Raw genomic sequence first — 18,543 nt, 5'->3', positions numbered from 1 at the left:
GAATCGAAAATAGATATACACTCATGCATTTATTCCCCAAATTAGTATTTCGCCTTTTAATTGGATGAAAACAGAATGGAAACACTAAACAAAATCGACATGCACTGGGCAAACGCGAACTTTTTCTTTTTTATTATCTTATGACATACACCAGGTTACAAATTACTGCCATACAAGACAACAAAGGATCGCATAACTATGAGTAATTCCAAATTTTGTTTGGGAACCTGATTTAGTACCCCCTGGTGTCTCAAATTATGCGCCAGGGCGTAAATATGATGTGCATCTTGTTAATCGTCGATACAAACATTTGGTACATGTGCGTAAATCAGTGACAATCATAACAATTGTGGTGATTTGTTATTGGTTTGTTGAAGTCGTTACTGACTAAAGAATGGTACCACTATCTGCTTTCAAAAAATATACTTACAGAGCTAGTGGTATCGGTCGTGCCACATTTCACAGATGAACGTATTCGCGAACTCCTGTAACGTCTTCGTATCTTGCAATGACCACCGTGGTTTAAAGTCACGCAATACTATGTTACTAAGTGACGTCATAAGTATTGTATGACGTCATAAGTATTGTATGACGTCATGCAGAGTATCACTTTGACGGGAATATTTCATTGAACTGGGGCTACTGCTAAAGAAACGTGACACTGTAGCTAGAGGTATGTCGTGTAGTGGTACTCTCAACTAGCTTTTGTTTTACCGAGGTGTATTTTTGTGGAGGTAGAAATACCAAAACACCAAAAGGCACCAGTTAAACAACAAACAAACAAACACCAGTTCAGCATCTGCTTAAGACATGTGCCGAGTTTCGTAATAGTTGAGTTGGGTTGAACACCGCTTTTAACAGTATTCCAGTATATCACGGCGTGTCAGCTTAATGTGGGAGCAAAGCCCGAAATGATGCGAGTCTCAGACGTTTACCACTTTGGTGAAACCCACGAGCACGTGACAGTTTCGTAATAAAGAATTAAACGGTTTCTAAGTTATGCTCTTATCCCTCCCACTTCGTGACAGGGGATAATAATTCCCCCCAAAATATTTAACAAGCTGTTAACTCCCACTGTGAACCTTTAAAGGCTGAGAATGGCTGAATGAGATAAAAAAGCAGAATGATTTATCTTGTTATGAATTAGAAAAGAAAATGGCAAATGAATACAATATCTTAAAGAAAATTACATTATTAATTAAAATTTAAATTGAAACGTTATAATTGTGCACCTCGGCATGCTTTTATCATATATACAGCGGAGCAAGCCGATTAAGCTCGGAATGTTTTACAGATCGCAGCGCCACCTGGCGTTCTTTATTGTCAACGTCCTTCAGCAGTTGAGTGTCCTTTCGTGCGCACTGATGTGCTTTTCTACACATTGTCCTTCCTTTTTATATGACGTCTTTTCGTTAACTTAGACTATTTTTGCGTAATTTTGACCTATATTTCAGCTTCGTATTTTTTAACCGGCGTCTGTTTGTTTTGTATTTTGACCTTTATTAGTAACATTTAACACTATCTTTGTAAAGTTTGACTATTATTGCGTATTTTTATCCTTTGTTCAAATTTGTATTTTTGACTGAATGGCTGCCAATAGTAATTCCGTATCGTGAATCTTAGGTGCTAGTTTTAGGTGCTTAGGATTAGTTTTATGACTGTATGGAACAATTGTTCATACCCCTCCCTAATAAATAAAAAGTCCCTAAATAATGTGAACATTTATAATTTTATCACCTTGCCCATTTCTTAGCTCCTTGTTCTCTAAAGTGTCGACACTAACGTACCGACAGCATCCACACTGATCTTGATTTCGCTCACAAATAGTTATGTACGACAACCTATTATAAGCATTTTATGGGCGTTTTAAACACTCTGCATGCCTTTTTCGTTACCATGTGTTAAAGTGGAGAGATGTACTCATGGCATTGTACTTTCGAGGATGGTCTCACCCATTTTCTTGAAAGGTAAATTACATTAAATGCTACATGGCTGATTTAATTCCTTGTGTCTATTTAGATGGATAGGGCAAGCAAAAAAGAAGAAGCTGAATAGCGTTCTCCAACACTCGTTGATATGTCGCCAAATGGGTACAATGTGAGGAGCCGATTTCTCGTGTCCCAAGTCGTGGTAATGCCGGGATATTGCTTGAAGCGGCGTAAATCCCAACTCAACCACTCACTCTTTGTGTCTACCTTGCATGTATCAACACAATCACTAACCTATGCTTGTCGAAAGACGGACTAAGTGGATCGGGTGGTCACGTTCGGTGATTTGGTTGATATCGTAACCCGCAGGCGTGGATCGATGCTCATGATGTCAATCACTGGATTGTCTGCGCAGGATTCGATTATTTCCAGGCCGCCGTCATACAGCTGGAATATTGCTGTGTTAAGCATAAAACAACGCAATCACATACACGGGCCCACTGGTCTTCCTATAGCTGGACAGAGCGTCGGGGTAGCCTATTGGTTAAAGCGTTCGCTCGTCACGCCGAAGCCCCGGGTTCCATTCCGTACAATATGAGAAGCCAACTTCTGGTGTGCCCCGCCGTGATAGTGCTGGAATATTGCTAAAGCGGCGAAAATTCTCACTCACTCACTCACTCACTCCGCTCGCTAGTCACGGTTTTTATAAGTCGGATAAACCTTTCCCAACCAAGGAGGCGTCCAAACTTCCCAGCAAGTACTTTGACATTCATTATACCTATCCTGACACGAAATATACGTCAAGTAATTACGACATAGTGTTTTGATACTTTTGAAGATTATCCAGAGAGTTCCCTGTTACTGTATTATTACATAAATATCACACGAGTTTCAGTGCAGTGTTTAAAACTATGACCCTGGTTTGTTTAAAGAAAAACACCGTGCAGCAATGTAATTTTTGTGTCGACCAATTTCTAGTGAGTGAGTGAGTTGGGTTGAACGCCGCTTTAACAGTATTCAAGTGACATCGCGGCGTGTCAGCTTAATGTGGGAGGAAAGCCCGAGGTGATGCAGGTCTCAGACGTTTACCACTTAGGTGAAACCCACGAGCACGGGTATGGTGCTGACAAACCTAGAATCAGGGGATTCGAACCAACAATCATAGGTTTCAGGCGTGCCCAAGGGACGCAACTCTGCACAGCGAATCGCGGCGCCTTAGACGACTGGTAGTTTATGTACACTGTCCAGTTACCTCTAAGGGGAACAACTCACTGGATACTTCCCTCTCAAAAATACCGTCTTCCAATTTACGTCGTCGTCAAGTTGCGAGCGCATGTTCGAATCTCCAGAATTGACGTCATGATAGAACAATGTTTTATCGTGAAATAAACCACGCTTCGATCTTCACTGTTCTTTGCGATTTATCGCGTAGCTTTCTTATATAATACATTTATAAAGTTGCTACACGAGACTTCATAATCATTATTCAACCATGCAGCGTATGTATTCTAATAACGCTAACGCTAAATGTTACCTTTAGGCGGTAACGAAAAACGAATTGGGCCTTAATTGTATATAACACATGCTCTTAAAGTGCAAACACTGCATCGCATCATGCTGGTGTTATTACGCATGATAGTTTAAATGCTAATCCATCACATCGGATTCAAGTTTGTTAAAAACGTACTTAACAGCCTTGGCGGGTCGCTTAGGTTGAAAGATCCCCGAACGGATATGTCCACTCCGACGTCCGCGCCTTGTCGCATCTCACCTTTTAAAGCTTAATGTGACTCAATGGAAGAAATTCCAGAACGTCAGTTCGCGCGTTAGTGTGCCCCGACACAACATCAAAGGACATGAGTCGTTGTCCAGCTGTGAAGACAGACGCTGGTGACGTAACAGGTGGTTTGAACACAAGTCGGTTGAACTATTTAGAATGGCGTCGTGGCAAGTGCATATCTGTCTTAGATTTGATACCCTCTGTGGATAGTTATATTAATTGAGGTCTGTTGTATATTTAGTACCGATAAGTTACTATCAGTGTACACTTGTTTTAACGTTTCAAATTATAGAAAGTTTCAGTTAATTATAATATTTTATAGTATCATCAAACTCTACAAGTGTCCTTGGTTTCATGAGTAAAACTCTTGGACCGACAAGTTAAGCATTTAGTAATACTGAGGTACAGTGTTCAAACACAGCCAGTTGCCTAAACTTTTGCACCTTATGTTATAAACCTGCACCCTGGCTTCTGATCACATGATCAGGAGCGCATGTCGTGAGTTGGACAGAAGGTCTCAATGTTTGAGACCGCCTCCGTGGTCTTGTGGTAGAGCGTCCGCCCGGAGAGCGGAAGGTCCAGGGTTCGATCCCGGGCCGCGTCATACAAAAAGACGTTAAAAGATTGTATTTGTTGTTACCCTGTCTGGCGCTCGGCATTAAGGGGCTAAAACAAGGACTGGTCGGCTCGGAGTCAGTATACTGTGTCTGAGTGGGGTATTCATGTTAAACTGCGGCATGGTATCTCAGTGAGCTAGCACTATAAATCGGCATCAGTCCGGACTAGTACAAGCAGCCACACACACACACACACACACATGCATGCACGTCGCTATATAAGTGCAATAATCTTGGACGCGACGTTAAACCCAATTTCACCTCACCTCACCTCACCTCAATGTTTGTTACAGGGTTCAAGGGTGGGTGTGGCAGAATACAGATGTGAGGTCTGTTTCCTTATCTCTGTAATGTATTGATGTACAATTGATCTAAAATAGAACACATTTGATTTAATAATTATTTTTTATGCAGTTTGGAAGTTGAATATTTGTAGACTTTGAACGATTCGGGTTTGTGGTGTACACATAGCAAGTGTTTTGTTTCTCTTTGTAGTTTGTCTGCACCTAATCATCATTATTCAACCATGCAACGTATGTATTCTAATAACGCTAACGCTGCAACGCTACAGAGTTACGAGGACATTTGTTTTTTTTGCAAACGAAAAACGGGAATAAAGTTTTGGTGAGAGCATCAGCATAATGTGTTTCTTGCCGCAACAGTCGGTGTTGCTAACTTGTGACTATTCGCCTGTTAGACGTGTCTCGCCTTATGTCTGCTGACTTAAGCCTGAATACTTTGGCTTGGGTTGCTGCTCAGGGTTAAAAAATCCTTAGGGGCACGGGTGGCCCAGTCATCTAAGACGCCGCGATTCGCTGTGCAGAGTTGCGTCCCTTGGGCACGCCAGAAACCTATGATTGTGGGTTCGAATCCCGGTTATGTTTCTAGGTTTGTCAGCGCCATACCCGTGCTCGTGGGTTTCACCTAAGTGGTAAGCGTCTGAGACCTGCATCACTTCGGGCTTTCCTCCCACATTAAGCTGACGCCCTGTGATATAACTGGAATACTGTGTAAAGCGGCGTTAAACCCAACTCACCCATTCACTAATAAATCCTTCAACTTCTGTTTATCTTTGTCAATGTGCCTTAATGCAATCTGTCTATATATGTTTTTCTCCTCGTCACGAGTGCGTACGCTATTAAACTTATTATTGACAATTACAAGTCGGTTCCTCTTTGGGTGAGGTGTTACTCTAGCGTTGGCGGTGTTATCGTCAGTTCAGCACCGTGCCTGTGGGTATCCATGTTAAGCTGCGTCATGGTATCTCAGTGGGCTAGCACTGTAAGATTTTTCGAGCACAGAATGCGCGCGCGCGTGTGTGTGTGTGTGTACAAGCACAGATATGAAACTGATCCCGCTAGGCTAGTATCCTCGCTAAATAGTTTCGCCATAGTTGCCCAAACTTGTAAAATACCTTGGCTACGCCACAGTTATATGCACTGATTTTCAGTATATTAGACTATTCTTTTCAAAATGATAGCAATTTTCCCAGCAGTGTCTCCAGATTCCCGACGGTTAATTCTGACTCGATCGCCGAATGAGAAGGGCGACGCCATGTTTGTAAACACTGAAAGTATAGTCCCTACTTTGATATAATCGTTTTTATCCGTTGGCTTTATCCTGCCGAGAAACCTATAGTAATTACTGCCTTGGTATTCTGATAAATTCATGTTGATTTTGATAAAGCAGTTATCAGTTAAAGCAGTTCTATTCCTTTATGACGTTCGAGAAGCAAACTCTATAACGTTTTACCGACGTTTCAGAAACGTAGCTACAAAACGTTGTGTGATGTCCAATGCACAACGTTTTCACAACGTGAATGTGCAACGTTGTTATAACGTTGTGAAATAACGTTGCACGTTGACGTTATAACAACGTTGTGACAACGTAATATCACGACGTTACCAATCCACAACCTTTCCACAACGTTGTGACAACGTCGTGTGATAGCTGGGTATGCATTATATGATAAACATGGAAACACGTACAGAATGACTGTTGTATCCATGATATATGATCATATTTTAACTTCATTTTAAAATCTAAAGTTTTCATTACTCTACTGTGCCCCTTACCCTCAGGGACATATATGTCCCTCCTCTACAACCCTCACTTTGAAGTCGAATAAAATTCAAAATACACCACCCACACAAATACACTTCACAGTTTGGAATAAGGTGGGAAATTCCCTGTTCTGTGATATCAGCCACTGGCATTTTAGGCCAAGCAAAAGTACTGAAAATGCCCTCAGAAAAGTAGGTACACCGTAAATGTACACAATTTTGTACACATTACTAAATCACCACTTACGGCGTTATTTACAGCATGTTTGAAATCTAAATTTCGGATATTAACTCGGAGAAATGGATTTTCATAAATAGCATATTAGTGATCACGGGTATCTGTCTTTTATGAAATCACCAATTATCATTCCAAAACGTCGCCGATAACCCTACAATCGTTTAGAATATGTTTTGGAAAATACGCTAACACGAACGCCGAACACTCCGGCGCAGTGGGGACTCAGCATAACACCACTGCCACGGGCTAATTTGCATATCACGTGACCAGACTTTTCTCTTGTTTGTAAACAAAAACGCATTTTCAGAAATCAGAATAGAACGGATAATGCAAGTATTTTCGGGCGCTTTAATATTGTTTTGCATAAACTTATAAATATGCTACTGCAATATTTACGCATCAATCGCTAGCTCTCCGTTGGGCTTCGATGACGGCACGTGGAGCCGTACAACAGAGCTCAAGATAAGCTTTTGGTGTTGTGGGTATTTTACCCATGCATTTTAAAATCATTGGCTATCAGTAATTCTATCTGGGTATTCAAATTTCTGTTACCCACTAGTTTTACACACGTGGGTATTTAAGTTAAATATTTAAAAACACTATTCATCTAGTCCCTGCAAACTGGTGTCGTGTGGGTTCGAGAGCTTTATAGGACTAAAAAATACCCGATACTTCCACAAGAAAGTGTGATGGTAAATGATTTAGATGTAACTGTCATCGTGGAGTTTGGCAAGGTTGACGGATTGTCCGTTTATAATTTCAAAATAAGTTGCTGATTTGCTAAACGAATACGCAGGTATACTTCACAATATTTTGATGATACGCACAAGTTTTATTTTTGTAGCTTATCTGTAATGTTCGTTGCGTATTTGATACGCTTGGATTATATTTCATTGCGTATTTCTGCATTTCTAATGCGTATTTTACGCAGATACGCAGCTTATCTGGAGCTCTGGTACAACCAATGTAAACAAAGGATAACTACGCAAAAACAAGGAGATTTTCACGTATTAGGATACTTTCTTAATGAACCGTCACCATTCATTTGTATGTGAAAACGTGTGGACTTGTCAAACGTGAAACGGACGATATCTCGTGAACGATATGGTACGAATCGTCACATGGCGCTGGCCTGTGGCAGAGGTACTATATGCTGGCTGGCTGCCGGCCGCATGGAACTCTGGGTAGGAGAGTGGAACGCCGAAGTGAACATTCCAGCATATAGGTGGAGAGTGTTTACAAAATCACGTTTCACGTACACCGGTTATGAGACGCCTGTAACATCACGTATATTTCAAACTTAGCTGCTATAGATCTACATACATCCTTGAATTCCTCATACATTTTAGAATCAAATGACTAATGGTCTTTGTCACCAATGCAAATTGCCTAGATGAAATCAAGCAAAATAAGTTAGGTGTGAAAACGAACGCTGTGCTCGAGAAACTGCACTTGTTTGAAATGTAAACAAAGCAAAATTCAGATTTTACACTGTGTAGCATTCCATTTGTCTATTCGTTCAAGATATTGACTCAACCTTTTCAGAATATGCATGGGAAGAGAATCATAGGAAGAATTAGGGAATTTAAAATAGATCCATTGCAATGATTTGATATTTTCAACAGAAATTGTGAAAAGTTACCGTCCTGTGTGACGCCATGACTGACGCAAAATCACGCACAACGACAACGGTATTTATCGGAATTTCTGACTATTGCCGTTAGTTTCAATGAAAAATATAACAACAAATAACAGTACATACATTGTCAGATTGTTTCTGATTACTTACATGTCACATTTATGTATATACGATCGCTGAATCAATGAAAGTCCCCTCGTACAATCCCGCGTACTGTTGTACATTGAACACACCATTTTGTAAAAGTCGGTCACCGGTAGTGGAGTCATACGTCAACATTGTTGTACATATTTGGTAATTTTTTTTAGGTGAAGGTCCTTGAATGAGAGTGCACACGATCATTGTATCATGCTGTTTACAGTTTCAGTTATGATGTACATTTTGCATAACTTTTATATATTTTTTCACATAATTAATTTCACTTTGGATATTTGTCAATGTTCAAAATGAACATGTATGAACGAACCTTTGATAATCTCCTGTTTGTTTGAACATTGTTTACATAAAAATTGATAGGTTTATATAGTGTCGAATACGGTATTTCTTTCCTTTGGACAAGTGTTACCAGATGAAATGTAAATGTAACTGCAGCATGTGCGTTTTTCTTGGGATGTACAATAGTCAATATTATAAGTTCGTATACCAATGTCCACGAAAGCACTTCCTTTGATGCTTAATGTAATCTGTCTTCTAATTGGCCACCCTGGTCCTCTACAGGTAGCTTCCTTCCATACCTGACTTCCTCCTCACTTCATGTGCTGCTGTTGAGGAGGAAGGATATTTTCTTTTCTTCAGGTATTGAATGGCCCCTTTTCAATCTGTTTTCATCTGCTTCTGTCAGAAATTGATATCTATATAAGGGTGCTGAGTTAAATTGAATAAAATATATAGTACCATTTAAAGTAATATTAAATTTTTAAATGGAATATTAATATTATAAAACTACTTTGTAAAATAATTAACCACATGGTTCATTTTGGCCCATGTGCTTTTCAAGTGTCCTATAGTCAACTGATTGTAGTTAAATTTAACATTAAAGTTAGTTTTATTATGGTTACAAAATGGCTTTTGTACTTCTATATTTAAGATAAATACCTGTAAATCTGCAAATATATGACTTCATTTGCTGCTGTTGAGGAGGAAGGATATTTTCTTTTCTTGAGATATTTCTTCAACAGCAGCCACCCCCATTATAATAAACACATTATCATCATCTTCCTCTGTCTGTTTTCTCCAACGGCCCGAGCAAGATCATACACACCACCCCGGCTACAAATTTGGCGCCCAACGTGGGGCTGAGCACTTTCATATTAAATTTGAGCAAAATAAGCCTCAGTGCCCTACTATGCGGCCCGGGACGTGCCTTCCGTTGACGAGGGAGTATGTAGCAGGGCGTGGAGTCACCCGACAGATGACATCCTTACCTTGTCAGCTAGCTGACGGAGTTAACCTCTTTGGTCATGTGGACAAGGCGTCCCACCTTGGATCAGAAGGTCCGTGGTTCGAATCCCATCACGTGACTCGGAAATTTTATGGCCGCTACACACACATTTCTGAAAGAATTGTCTTGATCTTGGAATTGTTTATTTTTATGTCGTTTGACATGTTTGATACACAGAACAGTGATATTTAACTTTTCGCCAGGTGCGCGTTAGTCACAAACAATTTACGAATTATTCCTCTCGTTTTGCATTATATAATCAATGGGTTCATTCTTTTTTCCATATTGTGATCACAGGATATTGAACTGTTTACTTTATTTCTCCAGGAATTGTAAAAAGTTAAAAAATAAAACCCATGTCATGTACCCCATTGGTTCAACCTTATACGATTATCCTGATAATTCTATACCAATAGAGCTTTCTTCGCATCTTTTATTGTGTAATTCAGAGATGAGATGAAGAGAAACAATTACATAATAATGAACAAATATATGTCCAATATTGAATATAATTTTGGTTGTTTTGAAATAGACTTTTAGGTATTTTATTACGTAAATTGATGCCAAACAGGTGCGTGTCCTGTCCAATTAAGATATACGATAAATGATCTAATTGTTTATATATCCAATACATTATTTACTTGGTGAAAGCAGTCATTTTATGTCGTGTCGAAAAAGCGTCAAATTCAGTTCTACACATCGAGATTTCCCATACCATGAACGAAAATTAGGGGAGATATATATTAATCAAAATATCAGTGTCGTCTTTCTCCGACGTTACCAAAGATATAAAATCAGCCATGACGTCAAATAGAATGGTGTTAATTTTTTGGGTATTCTATTACATTTGATAAGGCTTGTGTTCCATTAATAATGGTGCAACATTAGTCAAATTACACTTACACATTCAGGAGAATGTTGGAATCTAAGGACTAAGTTATAGGTTAGAAAGTGCCATCCATTTCTCTATTACCTCTTTTTGACCAAGTACGATTTCATCCTTTCTTATGTTTTTGTTTTTTTTATAACTAAACGTATACAGTTTCAATATCGATATTTGCGTCGGAATAGTTTAGTTCCTCGTGAACAAAACACCACGAAAATATATTGTACACAGCAAATTCTCACCAAGTGACCCGAGTTACAATAAACTAGTGCTAAGCATAGCGGAGTTATGCCCCCTTTTCTTTGTACGTGTGTAACCTCTCTGTCGCCTTTTTACGTCATAGAGAAAAAAAATCAGTTTTCGTCATTTTCAGCATGCTATTTTTGGCATTGAACGTATGTCCTTATACATACGCATATAACTCCATTTCATATATAGTTATGTCGTTCAGATATTAGGCAGTATTTTGTTCGCTCACAGTTTCCGTAAAACTTCTAAATAAACAAAATCGTCGCACAGTACTTTTATCGGTGTACGATAAAAAGCGAAGAAGTTTACTGTTTTTCAACGCAGAATTAATTCTCGGACAACACTTAGAAGTGTCCTTTTTTTAAACCGGTTTAATATTTGCAGTTAAATTTACACCATCAAATAGGAAATTTAACATTCTCCACCTCTGCGTAATTTTATAGCCAGAGGTAGATCCAGTGCCGCGTGAGCGCAATTCTCGCACAGCCTTCACTTTTCAGGGTTAAGTCGTATTACTGGTGCATATATTCAACTAGCTTGAAACAAGTTTCGAATTAATCAGTTCTGATTACATTATCATTGTGCCGGCGCTAGTGTCAACACCAACTGTTAATTCTTCGTCACGAATAGTTACAAGATTGCTAATATTGTAAATATTCACTCACTTACTCAACTATTTATTCTCGAAAAAAAACACCCGCGTGAGAAAAGAGCAAATACATTAAACTGTTAGACTTATTCAAACGATGGCAGTGTGTTGCAGGTACCTGCTCCAGTTAATGAATGTAGTGTGCAGGAACTCGCTCGCTGACTTGGTTGATGTATGTCATCGTATCCCAATTGCGTGGATCGATGCTCATGATGTCAATCACTGGGTTGTCTGGTCACGACTCGATTTTCTACTGACCGCCGTCATATAGCTGGAATATTGCTGAGTGAGGCGGTAAACAAACAAACAAACAAACAAATCAAAGATAAATGAACTAATTCATCAAGAATTTGAAGAGCTTTGACACTGAGCAAAAGATGACTTGACAAAACGACTGCTTGACTGATTGATTGAAAGAAAACACGTTTCTCCTGCCTCAAAATTAAGATAGTTATCAATGTGTCCATCGTAAAAACCCAGAAAATATCTAATCTGAGTGCACACTGACCCATTGACCAGGAAAATACTGTTAGCGCTTTGACCATGCACCTCGTGTATGGAGGCTGATGCAATATAAGTACACATTATAATCATAAAATTCCGAAAAACAGTTCCGACGTTACAAACGCCGTTAAAACCCAACATTATTCGATAAACAGAATTAACAGTAAGTAAACCAAAATTTAGAGCCGCTGGCGGTTACATTTCTTTTAGCTGAACGGTTCAGTTTGTATATTATAATCACAACATTTAGAGTCTAACAAAAGCAATCATACGACAATATAGGTAATAATAGAATTGAAATGAAATAAGCTTTGGCGCTCATTATCTAACAGACAACAGATAATGCCTGGACATTTATTGTTTCGTAGTTTTTTCACTTTTCATTACATTGCTTCACAGTTCCATAGCATAGCAACGTCATCCCATCGTCCAAGCGCTCATAGATGTCCAGTGTTATTAAACAATGGCCGTTCACGGCTATAAAAGAATGGGGCGGTCGGGTAGCCTAGTGGTTAAAGCGTTCGCTCCTCACGCCGAAGACCCGGGTTCGATTCCCGACATGGGGTACAATGTGTGAAGCCCATTTCCGGTGTCCCGATATTGCTGGAATATTGCTAAAAGCGGCGTAAAACCAAACTCACTCACTCACTATAATAGAAGTAAATAAAACTTACTGGTCACCTAGTTTATCAGGCCTGTGTAACAATACAGAACGGCGGAAAAGTGAAAAGTCAGACGTCGAAGGCACTAAGCCTGTTAATGAAAATATAATACAATTCAGGCCCTGTACTATAAATCAAACTCTTTTACTAAATGGTACCTTATATCTGTTTTCATGCGTGCTATTAGCAATGGCCGCATCCAGTGTTTAAATGTTGACGAATATATTCTACACATCAATGTCGCTTATTTGTATCCACTGTATCCTTAGGATCCAAGGTGATGTCTCTCGTGGTTATCTTCTTGCTGTTGGTGTGCTCAATTCCAATGTCGTCAACGACGCAGAACTGCGAATCTGTAACTGAAGGATCAACACTGCCAAGAGTCGCCTCTAAAACGTTTCGTAATAAACCTTTTTTTAATTTCTGTACAATTAGAGCGTTTGTTTGATCGTATAGATTTGGAACGTGGAAGCTCTTGCGTTCGATACATAATTATTTGTTCATCATGTAACTATACAAATAGCCATGGCATTGCTGCTCTCACAGCATTCGTGATAATGGTGATTGTGGGAAGTATTCGCAAATCAGGTCATTGCATGCATTTCCTTCTGAATTTGCTTTGTTTAAAAGGTGTAAAATCCGTCTTTTCGTGTCGTGTATTAAAGACAGCTTATTTGGACAATGCATTGCCGATCGATCTCATATGGCACTAAATGGTAAATAGAGAGTACTTCCTTTGAGAGGAAGCTTGGTTTTACAGTCAGAAAATTGAATGTTTACTGGTATTCCTATTAACTGAAATAGTCAAAGATTGTTATTGGAAGGTTCAAGCTGCCAAGCATTTGAAGGCAGTTTTTCATAATAGAACAAATACGTTTTGTGCTCTCCTTCTCATCCCTGAGAAGGTATTTGCAGTAGTAAGTACTTGGAGAAACAAGCGAGAAAGTGTGAGACTAGTGGTTTTATTTTAAAACAATATTATGCTGCAGTAAGTATTTTCACATCCTCTTGGCGCTTCCAATTCTGTGCATCGTGTTTGATCGTCGATATTCTCTGAAACATGGACGTGCTTGTGTTTGGCCGGTCATCGATACATCACATTATATGTGATTACATAGAGTGTCTCAGTGTCGTACTAGAGGGATGTTGCTGCTGCTAAAGTATATAAAACTCTGCGTATTTGGACTAATGCAATGAAGGTCGCACGAATTTGTTTCATTCTGTTTTGTATTGCAGATTGGTAGGTGTATTTAACAATAGAACGTGCTTCCTTTGAGAGATAACTTGATATTACAGTCGGCTCGTGTAGATCCGGGGTAGAACAGGTCTTCAGCAACCCATTCTTGCCGTAAAAGGCGACTATGCTTGTCGTAAGAGGCGACTAACCGGATCGGGTGGTCCTGCTCGCTGACTTGGTTGATGCATGTCACTATATTCCAATTGCGTAGATCCATGCTCATTTCAGTCCCCGGACTGTCTGGTTCAGACTCGATTATTTACAGATCGCCGTCATATAGTTTGAATATTGCTGAGTGCGGCGTTAAACAACAAACAAACAAAATGATGTTACTGTCAGGAGATTGAAAGTTTAATTTAGTTAAAGCTGAGAGTTGTAAAATTGTTTGTACGGTCTTCATTCTCAGAGACCCCTTGCACACAACGGTGTGTCCGCAACGACATAGTGGCCTCAGAATGCGGTGCTTCAACGCTGCCCGAAACGTGTACCATGCTCGAGGATTCCTCGTTTGATGGTCAATACACCTGCTGTACAGGTTAATACAGGTATGGAATACACTTCATGTAAAGGTTTATTGTAAGATCCATTTAACAAATTTCGCTTCGTAAATCAGACTTACTTCAATATTTTTGTGATTCGACAAAGACGATAGACAATATGGCTCTGGATCAGTCCCATGTTCATACTATTCGTACTGCTGACATGTCCTGTCAAGCAACGTATTGGAAAGCAAATCCAGTTAAAGCGTACGGGACATTATTTTCGTTATCCCACGTTAGATGGTCAATTCACCTGCTGTCAAGGTTAATACAGGTAAACGTTAGAATAATTTCACTTCAAGGTTTTTAGTAGGATTCTTTTGACATTTTTGCTTCGTAAATCAGACTAACTATTTTTGTGATTTGATGAAGACTATAGAAAAATTTGATCATATGGGATATGTCTCTGGATCATCTCCTATTCATACAATTCACACTGCTGACATGATGTTCTGTCAAACAACGTATCTATTTAATGCTTTCATCGAAGTGGTAAACGTCTGAGACCTGCATCACTTCGAGCTTTCCTCCCACATTAAGCTGACACGCCGTGATATAACTGGAATACTGTTAAAAGCGACGTTAACCCCAACTCACTCACTCACTCACTCTATTTAATGCAACACAAGCCTGAGAAGGCGTGCGGGAAATTATTTTACTTTTTGGTTTTGTAACAAATGAATTACTTTCATAACCTAAGGCTACACATGAATAAGATATTGATTTATAGAGTTAAACAGAGCGAGCTTGGTAACCATATTGACAGTATCTTTTTTCACTCTCATCAAACTGCACTCTGTGAATTCGACCTGACCCGAGAAGATCCGGGATGGAATAGGTCTTCAGCAACCCATGCTTGCCGTAAAATGCGACTATGCTCGTCGTAAGAGGCGACTAACGGGATCAGATGGTCAGGCTCGCTGACTTTGTTGATGCATGTCATCGTATCCCAATTGCGTGGATCGATGTTCATGCTGTCAATCACTGGGTTGTCTGGTCCAGACTCGATTATTTACAGACCGCCGTCACATAGCTGGAATATTGCTGAGTTCGGCGTTAAACAACAAACAAACAAACAATCTGCACCTTCTCACTTTAAGCACAATCTAATTCACCTGCAGTCTTCTCAACTTTCATTAAAAGCAGTAATCTGCAAACCATCCCAAACAAAACTCTCTTTTAAAACAAACCACGCTAAACAAACATTTCTGCAATTCTGATGGGGATCGAAATCGTGCGGCGTCCGCGTCTAAATTACAGTTCAACCAGCCACGCTAAATCTAACAACTCCTTTATCCAGCCCCACCGCCAAGACCAAGGCCAAGGCCATTCACTTCGAGCACGTACCACCACAACACGGCCAACAATCGCCGCCTTACCCCTCCCGCCGAACCCAACGTTTTCTTACATCGGAATTACAAAGTAGACACAAAGTCATCCCTCAACTTCTATGTAATGCCTATCAAACAATTGAATTAGGTTTATCCAAATCTTTCATTTTTTCATATGCTTATTATTTAACTGTCAGCCTACACATAATTCATCCTCATATTATGCTTGACCAAATTGCCTTCATTTTTTTATTTATTGACTCTTTCGTTATGTTTTTTTTTCTTTCAGAATTCTTATTTGGCCTTTACGGTATTAGCATACAAATTAGAACTAAGAATGGCCTCACTGATCATGGGGAATTTTCTTACAAGATCGGTATGGGTGACAACGAGAGAATCAGTGTATTACACATGTACGGGTGTCACTGACTAACTCCTTGTGTGGAATGACGGGGCGTTGGCCGGAATTGTTTTAAAGAAAAACGCCTTGCAACAATGTATATTCGGTGTTTTTCTTTCTTTTTTCAGCAGTCTGAAGCATAATTATTTTTTCAATAATTTTCGGGGTCAATTTAATTTTGTCGATAAAATCACACTTTTTATTGTGTAACATTCCGACTGAAACTACAAGGCTGAAAACGGTGAAACTTTGTATGAATGATCCCACCTATGGTGTATCTAAAACTGCTCATAAAATCCTCACCGACTTTAACCTGGCGCAATTATTTCAACTCAATCCAGGTGAGCTACAGTGCCACCCTGATGCTTGTATATAAAATATTTATTTTGATTTTCAGAGGACATATCAACAGGGGATCCTGAACTCCACCACAATTACTTTCAAACAAGTCTTTCAAACTTCGAGATAACGCTACGGGTGTCCACACCACACCACACTGAATAACCAAACATAAAGATGGCATTGAGAACATTTGAGTTGAGATCATGTAACAAACATTTAAGTCCACATTTACAGAAAGTGTATCAATTATGGCAAAATAGTTGCCTGTCAAAGATCATATATCAATTGACTATGTATTTTCAAACTTTCGAAGTGAAAATAAATTGTTTGGTGGAGCAAAGTGCTTTCTGTCTTCAAATCATGTTGGATTATGTTTATTTAACTTTAACAATAGAAAAATCCCCGGAGATTTTATACCGGTACAGATTCTCCCCCGGAGAATCTGTTCTGAAATAAAATCTACCCCGGGCGGATATATTTCGCGCCCCCCTCAGTATAAAGTCTCCCCTCTGATTATTCGGTTTGTTGCAATGTCTTTAGGTACTATATTCTTTAAATAGTTATCTTTAATGTAAGGAGGGTTACTTTAAAAAATAGATTATGAAATATGGTCATAATGAATTGATATTTCAGCATATTTTATTTGGTAACTGTACCTTCCATCCTAAAATAATTATAAGACATAATCATACCAAACACATTTGAATGAAATGACTTAATGTGACAAATACATGTACGGTTACTGTCGTAACTGAAATTCAGAAATCTTATTAATCCTCGCAAACATTCGGTTTTAACACTAACTACGTAAAAACTGTCAACATATCCACGTGCGCCTCCAGCTCAGGCTGTCCGTTATACTCTGATTTAAGATCTAAAATATATTCCTTAATACAGGCTACGATTTGAAAATGGTATCATTGTAAGTGAGGTGAGGTGAAATTGGGTTTAACGTCGCGTCCAAGATTATTGCACCTCTATAGAGACGTGCATGCACGCGTGTGCGTGTGTGTGGCTGCTTGTACTAGTCTGACTGATGTAGGAGATTTAACGTGCGTATTTCGCATTTCGTATTTGTACTAGTCCGGACTGATGCCGATTTATAGTGCTAGCACACTGAGATACCATGCCGCAGTTTAACATGGATACCCCACTCAGACACAGTATACTGACTCCGAGCCGACCAGTCCTTGCTTTAAACATACAACATCATAACTATCTAATTCAGCACTGATTAAATCTACTTTGTCTTTAAGACTGCGTACGTTTAGATGTATAATCCTTAAATCTGGACTATGCAAAGGTCCTGGATTCGGATGGATATCACCGCAGCAAAAGAGAAAAAGTAAAACTAAGAATGATAATCAGAAATTATATAAGCTGTACCGGTATAAATTCGCCGGGGGGCGATTTTATTCTGGGGGCGAATATATTTCGTGACACCGGCTAGGCCTGCAAGCTGATTGGGTATTACAAACCAGGCGGTACAGAATATACGCGACCGTTTCAGTAGTTGTGTCACCTGTGTTTGTATATAATACCGACATGGGTTCCATATATGTCAAGGTATATGGCTGGTAGGGGTGTGTCAACCAACCTTGATTTATCATCTATTATATAATTTTAACATTGCAAAATATTTTCTTTTTCAATTTTAGGAGCGCGTGTCCAATCCACCCCTCCCCCTCAATCCGTGCCGTTATAGAGATCCGCGATTGATCCTTGTAGCCAATTAGTGCTTATTAACCAGAACATTCGCCCCGAAGTGTCGAAATCTAAAATAGAGATAGTTTATATATTCGACAGTTCAGTGCTGGTCATGGGATTATACACTCAACTATTTTCGAAAGTTCGGTGTCGGTTGAGCAACATTGCACCAAGTACTTTAGACAGTTCGGTGATGTGTGAAGAAAACAAGACATATGCATTTTGCTATCGTTTAATTGAATTAATGTGCACGAGTGTAGATCTCCTCTTTCCTGTCTGGAAGCATCTTCCCGAGGCAAGGGCGTTAAGTGACTATTAAAGTCCGTTTTCC

General features: G+C 39.4%; 1 long non-coding RNA gene across 1 annotated transcript; it reads left to right on the top strand.

The window, feature by feature from the left end:
• The first annotated feature begins 654 nt into the window (after nt 1–654).
• On the top strand, nt 655–16,840 carry LOC124115209. The gene is made up of 4 exons (XR_006857950.2): nt 655–673; nt 12,926–13,057; nt 14,300–14,438; nt 16,561–16,840. It is a non-coding gene; the product is annotated as an uncharacterized LOC124115209 (long non-coding RNA).
• The last annotated feature ends 1,703 nt before the right edge of the window (nt 16,841–18,543 follow it).

Source organism: Haliotis rufescens, unplaced genomic scaffold (assembly GCF_023055435.1).
Source record: "Haliotis rufescens isolate VD_foot unplaced genomic scaffold, xgHalRufe1.0.p SCAF_4, whole genome shotgun sequence".
Taxonomy (NCBI): Eukaryota; Metazoa; Mollusca; class Gastropoda; order Lepetellida; family Haliotidae; genus Haliotis; species Haliotis rufescens.
The sequence above is the reverse complement of the archived record's forward strand: the minus strand, read 5'-3'. Positions and strand labels throughout refer to the sequence as shown.